This window comes from Silene latifolia, chromosome 9 (assembly GCF_048544455.1).
Source record: "Silene latifolia isolate original U9 population chromosome 9, ASM4854445v1, whole genome shotgun sequence".
Taxonomy (NCBI): domain Eukaryota; kingdom Viridiplantae; phylum Streptophyta; class Magnoliopsida; order Caryophyllales; family Caryophyllaceae; genus Silene; species Silene latifolia.
The window spans coordinates 42532172-42539820 of NC_133534.1; the positions used below are offsets into that span (position 1 = coordinate 42532172).

Here is a 7649-nt window from a genome sequence, read left to right on the forward strand (position 1 = left end):
AGGTTGACTCAAGATAGATGAAATCAAGTTCGGTGAAATGATTAGTCCTCTTCCTAGCAATAAGAGTATTTCCCACAACCTTGTGCCACACCCTTATGCCCGGGTGGTGAACATAAAGGGCACGACACTCATGGTATGATTCGAATTTTTTAGCAAGAGACATAAAATTTTTTCCTATGAGAATCGGATGTGAAAGTTATCTCCGGATATTTATGTAATTGCTCAATAACCGGGATAGAAGTAGTAGCTTCCACCATAGGAAGAGGAGTTTATTGAATTTCCACTCTTGCTTGTTGAACCACCAAACCTTTGGAAGCTTGAAGAGCTTGTTGCCTCTTTGAAAGATTTGATTTTGTAGGTGCGTTGTTTCCACCTTTAGTCCTAGCCATTGTTCTTCTCCTTGTATGTTTCAACAACCAATGATTTGCTTGAATTGTTCTAGTATCATCAAGCTTCAATGAATCCCAAATCAATTTAGGATTTTCGAATTTTGCCTTTAACCCTAGAAAATCGATTCAATTTTTGAGGATTTGGATGTTTGAATGGCTTTTTGTTGATAAAGGAGTAATTTGTTTGAGTTTTGGGGAAGTTTGGAATTGATTTGGGTGAATTTGGTTGAGGAAATTGATTTTTGTGGATAGAGGGATTGAGGGTTTTGAATGTGTGTTTGTGTTTTGTATGAATGAAATGAAATGGGAAAGGGGGATTTAAATCCCGTGTTTTTGAATTTCAGTAGAGGGGGACGAGCGTCTTAGGCACGGGACGCTCGGATTGCAGCTGAGTCAACTTTAGAAAATGAAACCTGTGCTGAGACGAGCGTCTTCAGGAGGAGACGAGCGGATTCTGACTTGAGACAAGTGGATTCTTCTGGGGACGCTCGTATCTTTAGTCAGAGTGAAATCCCAAATTTTGATGTAACCAGGACAAGCGGATTCTCACAGAGACGAGCGTCTTTGGCCTGAGACGAGCGGATTCTTGAGGAGACGCTCAGATTGTAGTTCAGTAGCAATATTTTCTTTTCAGCTCTTCCAGGACGAGCGTCGCTCTGTCAGGACGCTCGGATTTTCATCTAAGACGAGCGGGTTCTTCTTGAGATGCTCGGATCATCCCTGTACCTCCCGGGTTCAGTTTCACCCGTGGGTATTTTCATATCCCAAGTCGTTTTTTTCTTCATTCCTTTGGTCTTCATTGTGGGTGCACTACGAAGGCTTGGATAGCCTAGGCAATTACTATCCCAACACTAAGTCAAAACACTACACATCAAGAAATATTTGAGTCCCTCCCTAACTTTCTCTCAAAATGATAATCTTGATCAAAATGTACAAATGTAAATCCAAAATTGACAAAAATGCAATACAAGAATAAAATGCAAGTCAAGAGTTAGAATATTTACAAATGGTGGTTTAGGGAGGACTCCACCAAACTCTCACTCTTGAGATGAAATGTCAAGGGGGCATAGCCAAGGCGTTGTTGATGTTGGTCAACACCTTGTAGAAGTAGTCGAAGGCTTGTTCATTGTCATTATAAAGATATTAAATATACCTTTGCACATTGTGTTCTTCATGGTGGTGACTTGAGTCAAAATGGTCACCAAAGCCTTGGTCCATAGCATTGCCAATGTAGGGATTGACTAACCCACCGAATTTGTCATCCCATAGACCACATACTTCACTAGCTTGCTTCCCTATAGTATCATGAGTTGATGGAAACAACTCCTCTTTCTTGTTATCTTGGCCAATGAGGCCTTCTTCATTACTTGTCATGAGTGGTGGTGAGCTATTCAAGCTCTCATTCTTGTTGCAAATTCCTTGCTCTTTGGACGGAGCATCTTGAAGATTATCCTCTTTATTCTTCCATATGGGTGGTGATTCTTTACCCATAGCTTGTTCTTTACATTGAGATGCGAACTTCTTCCTATCACTTTCTCGGCTATAATGATCGATCATGAAACATGGCTCATGTAAGCGGGGAGCTCTCATTGTCTTGTCAAGGTTAAAAGTGATTATTTCATCTCCCACTTCAAGTGTGAGCTCTCCATGTTTTACATCAATCACCGCTCCCGCTGTATGTAAGAATGGTCTTCCTAAAATGATAGGAATGTTGAAGTCTTCCTCCATGTCAACAATAACAAAGTCCACCGGGATAAAGAACTTGCCAATTCTTACCGGCACATTCTCCCATACCCCTAAAGGTGTCTTCGTTGATCGATCCGCCATTTAAAGCGTGATATTAGTGCACTTGAGTTCTCCCATTCCTAGCCTTTTGCACACCGAGTATGGCATGACACTCACACTTGCCCCAAGGTCACATAAAGCTTTGTTGATTGTAGTGTCGCCAATGGTGCATAGAATAGAGAAATTTCCCGGATCCTTAAGTTTTGGAGGTGAACTTCCTTGTAGGATGGCACTACTCACCTTAGTGAACGCAATAGTCTCTAGCTTCCGGATGGATTTCTTCTTCGTGAGAATATCTTTCATGTATTTCGCATAGGCCGGAACATGATTGATTAACTCCGTGAATGGAATTGAGACTTCCAAGTTCTTCACAATCTCCATGAACTTCCCAAGTTGTTCATCAAACATAAGTTTAGCTTGACGACTTGGAAATGGAAGTCTAATCACAATAGGCTCTTTCTCCTTAGCCTTCTCTTCATTCTTCTTCTTTGAAACTTCTTGAATGGGGATGAGTTCTTCTTCCTTAGAGTTTTCAACTCTTTCCTTGTCACTAGTCTTCACAACATCTTCATCAATGGGTTCGGCCCTTCATACCTTGTACCACTCCTCAAATGGATGGCACTCACCGACTCATGTTTTGGGGGATTACCTTGAGGTGGTAATTGCCCCTTTTGTCTTTGAGAGCTAGAAGATGCTAATTGAGATATTTGTGTCTCCAACATCTTTGTGTGAGATAGTATGTTATTGATGGTGATGTCTTTTGCTTGGCTATCCTTTTGCATTTGAGTGAAAAATTGGAGGTGGGGTGTATGTTGGTTGAGGGTTTTGAACATTTTGACTTTTGTATGAAAGATTGGGGTGGAATTTGGTGTTCTCATTGTAATAGTTTGAATAAGGGGTGCCATTCTTGTATGCTTGGAAAGCATTCACTTGTTCACTTGTTCCCCTACATTCACTTTGGTCATGTCTCAAAGTTCCACAACTCTCACATACTCTACTTGGCATTGATGATGATGCCACCATAGCATTAACATGTTGCTTGGGTGATTTGGAGGCCTCTTCAAGTTTAGCCATGGCCTTCTCAAACTTTAAATTAAGGGTGTCAATGTGAGCACTTAGTTGAGCACCCAATTGGGTAATGGAATCTACCTCGTGCTTTCTTCCTCTAGTAGCCTTCCGAGGTCTACTATTTTGCGAGTTATGGACCGCCATTTCTTCAATTTTGTTCCATGTTAGATTGTCATCAACTTCAATGAACATACCATTAGATCCCACACTGAGAATGTTTCGGGAGTCTTCATATGGGCCATTCTAAAATTGTTGTACAAGGAACCACTTGCTAAGTCCATGGTGTGGACAAGAACGACAAGTGTCCTTGAATCTCTCCCATGCTTCATACAAAGATTCCTCATCCCTTTGTTTGAACCCGGTGATTTGGGCTCTCAACATGCTAGTCTTTTCCGGAGGATTGAATTTCTTGTAGAAAACAAGTGCCAATTTCTTCCAAGAATCAATACCAAGAGTAGCCTTGTCTAGGCTTTTCAACCATTGTTTCGTGGTACCAATCAAAGAAAAAGGAAATAAGACCCATCGGATTTGGTCTTGAGTAACTCCGGTTTAAGAAATTGCATCACAATAGTCACAAAAAGTCTCCATATGTGAGTGAGGGTCTTCACTACGCATCCCTCCAAATTGACTTCTCTCAATTAATTGTATGAATGCGGATTTGGCAATAAAATTACCGGTTAAATGTTGTGGTGTAGGAGTACCATTTCGTAGGTTCTCCTCGGTTGGTACGGAATGTGATGAGAATTTAGGCATTGTGGGTTGATTTTGTGGTGGGTTTTGTATTGGGTTATCCTCTCCTTCTCTTGCAAAAGGGTTGGTAAACTCAATGTTATTTGGTTGAATGTTCACAATTTCTCCAATACCTCTCAAATTACCTCTAGCAAGTCTTCTATTGTTGGTCAAAGTTCTTTCAATTTCAAGATCAATTGGTAACAAGTTACCTTGTGATCTCCTAGACATGCAAAATATCAAACAACTTGAAAACAATTAGAACAACCTTTAGGAGATTGACTTCCCCAAGGTAAAGAAAGACACAACTAAAACCAATTAATGAAAATCAAATCAAGTTAACACCGTCCCCGACAACGACGCCATTTTTGGTGTCAGGGTTAAACTCGTCGTCAAAAGCTTCCTAACCAAAACAATATCTTTAACTTCAGAAACTACTCTTAGTAAAGAGGCAAGTAAAGGTCAGATCCCAAGGGACGGTTATTGATGTAGGATTTTCAATTGCAAAGGTTGTGTCTTAGGGTGTCACAATTTGGGTTGAGATAGGAGATCAACTAAACTAATTAATAATATGAAAGAAAAGTAATAAAAACAAGCAAAGTGTTTAAAATGAGATGTAAACAATTTGATTAAAAGCATTAGGGTATCATGGGTTCATAGGGGATTCATGGGAGTTGATCATACAAACATGTTCTCTACTAGATGCAAGCACTTATTGTTGTGATGGGATCGAGTTGGTGTATAAGCTTACGATCCCTAAGATGGTTAGGGTCCCGGAGCCGAATCGATTAGATTGTACAACACCTACAAGTCGACTTAGCCTTCCTATCCAACTATATGCATTGTCTAATGAGACTCGAGTTGGTGTATAAGCTTACAAGTCTCATTGAAAAGATAGGTGATGGGTAAAAAATGCAAGGATTCATAGGCTCGCATTTCATCAAACATAACATGTGCATAAGTTGAAATCACAACAAGCAAGCAAATTAATTATGAAAACATATTGGATTAAGCATGAATCAATCCCCATGTTGGTTTCCCCTAATTCCTCATTAACCCTAGTTAAGGAAACTACTCACTCATTATCAAGTTTAACATACTAACAAGGTTGTCAATCATACTAGTAAGGCAAAACATGATGAATAAATGAAAATGATTAACAATAATTAAACAAGGTTAAGAGAGAATTATACCTATGAAGATGATTTCAAACAATAAATCAAAGAATAATAGAAGTACTTGATGATTGATGGAAGGTTGTCAATCCTTCAAATAAACCCAAATAATCTTCTAATTACCCAAAATAAATGAAGAACAATAGAGAAATTAAGGAAAGATTAAGTATTGAGATTTGTATTAAGACTAGATTAAAAGTTAATTACAAGATTAAGGAATGATTAGAACTTGATTAAGAGAGTATTACAACTTGATGATAATCTAGGTAGTACAAAGGGGTATTTATACTAAAGATTAAGTACAAGGATTAAGGTTACTAAGGGCTTAAATGACTATTAAGTCCTCAAGAAAAGTTGAGGAAATGCTCCTCTCCAAGGAAATGAGCATTTCCGTTTTGCTAGTCTTGGCACGGGACGAGCGTCTTGAGAATAGGCACGGTGGGTTCTGTCCTGTTATCCGAGCGGATCATGGAGGAGATGCCTGGATCCTTTGGCTTCAAGACGAGCGTCTTGGCTGGAGGACGCTTGGATGGTGGTGCTGGGAGACGCCCAGATTGGTGGCAATCTGCTCGGATCCTGGGTCAGACAGCTTCTTTTCTCTTCGTTCCTCAACAATCCGCGGGGATCTTGTTGAGGATGCAAGGATCCTTTCATCATTGCCCAATCTACTTTATTATCTACATAGGCCATCTAGTATTGTCTTCTCCTTGATACTTGGTCATTAGATGCGATCCATTTAGCTCCATTTTTCCATGAAAATGCAAGGCTATCACTTCTTTCCTACCAAAAGCGACAATCCTCAAAGTGTATGCAAAGTGGGAAACTAAAGATAGTAAATGACCCAATTATGCACTATAAAGCATAGGAACGAGGTTAATTCGGGGACTAAATGTGCTCAAATATGAGTCACATCAACGGTTTCAAAACTTCAAAATATCAAATTTCACATGTGGTGGGAGTAATTGTGTTGGAGTTAGTGTCCTCCACAATTGTGCGTTAACATAATAAATCTCATTAATGGAATATCATCAGATATTTAATTATTTGATCCTCGTTAGTTGATTAACGTAAATCGATAACGGTTGGCTGACTAGAGTTTGACGTTATTGTCGTGAGACGGCGGTGATCAACTGACCCTTTTCGGTCACACCTATATGAACGAACCCCAATAGACAACTAATTAATTGTACGAGATACAATTTATTTAGTCCCTTGATTTGTAGACTAAAAGGTTAGTCAATTATTTAAGAGAGAATTCGAGTTGCGAACTCGAGGAACGGTAGTTATTATTTAATTATGTGATAATTGAATAATAAATTTTGGGAGACGGGTTTTAGTTAATTAATTGTTAATTTACTAAAATTGTACTAATTGATTAATATTAGTACGTAAATAATATGTGTAGTAGTACACGTATATTTACGGACTGATTTGGACGAATTAATTATGGAAGTATTTAAACATGAAACGATGTTTAAAATAAAATTACACGTATTTGTGCGACAAATATAAGAACCAACATGGACCCGTATATGGGCAAGTGGACCGTGTAAAATAGAGTAGTGGATGATTACTCACATAATTATTTCACCTTACTTTATATACTACCATAATTTATCTTATATAAGATTTTGCGTGTGATGTAAGATGAAAAATATAAGACAAAATTTGTCCACTCCAACACTCCACTTCCACCCGCCACTTTCCCTTCCTTTATACTCCATCCATTGTTCATTTCTACACTACATCATTTTGTAAGTTTTGCATGTGAACATAAAATCATCATCTCTCTAAAAATAATTATTCATCTTTACTAAGTTTGTTAGTAAATAAATTTTATTACTAAGACTTGTTAGTAATATTACAAATAATATCAAGGGTATAATAATAACAAGTTCTAGTTAAATACTTGTTATTATTTTTGGGTAAGTTCTTGGGTGCAACAAGAAGGAGATCTTCTCTTTGAAGATTAGTAAGGAGGATCATCCATTTGGTATAAGCTCAAGAAAAATCTAGTAAGGTGAACTAGTTTGTCCCCTTTTTACCACAAAATCAATGTAAGGAAATTGTTTTTCCTTATACTTTCATTTTTATGCTTTCATATTAGCTTGCATGTTACATAGATCACCTAAATGATAAATTATGAGATAATTTAATTTTTATTAGAGAGTCTAATATGGATCTATGATCTTTCAAGTGGTATCAGAGCTTAGGCTTGTAATTTGCATGTTGATTTTAAGCATTTTAATGAATTATGAGATAATTTATAAGAACCCAAAAATGGTGTTAGAAGAGGTTTTAGCACGAAACTTTTGGGACATGTATACCTAATGATCTTAAAAGGTTTGTGGTTAAGTTTGGTGATTTTTGAAGTTATTTTGCTATTTTTAATGATTTTTGGTAGAAAACCGAGTCAAAATGTCGTATTTTAGTTAAAAATTGACTAAAAATAGTTAAAAGTTGATTCGGTGCATGGATTTTTTATGGTATTTCATGAATGTTT

At 37.7% G+C, this 7649-nt stretch overlaps 1 non-coding gene across 1 annotated transcript; it reads left to right on the forward strand.

Annotated features, from left to right (window-relative positions):
- The first annotated feature begins 3516 nt into the window (after positions 1–3516).
- On the forward strand, positions 3517–3623 carry LOC141603476 (small nucleolar RNA R71). Its single transcript, XR_012525350.1, has one exon. It is a non-coding gene; the product is annotated as a small nucleolar RNA R71 (small nucleolar RNA).
- Positions 3624–7649: the final 4026 nt, after the last annotated feature.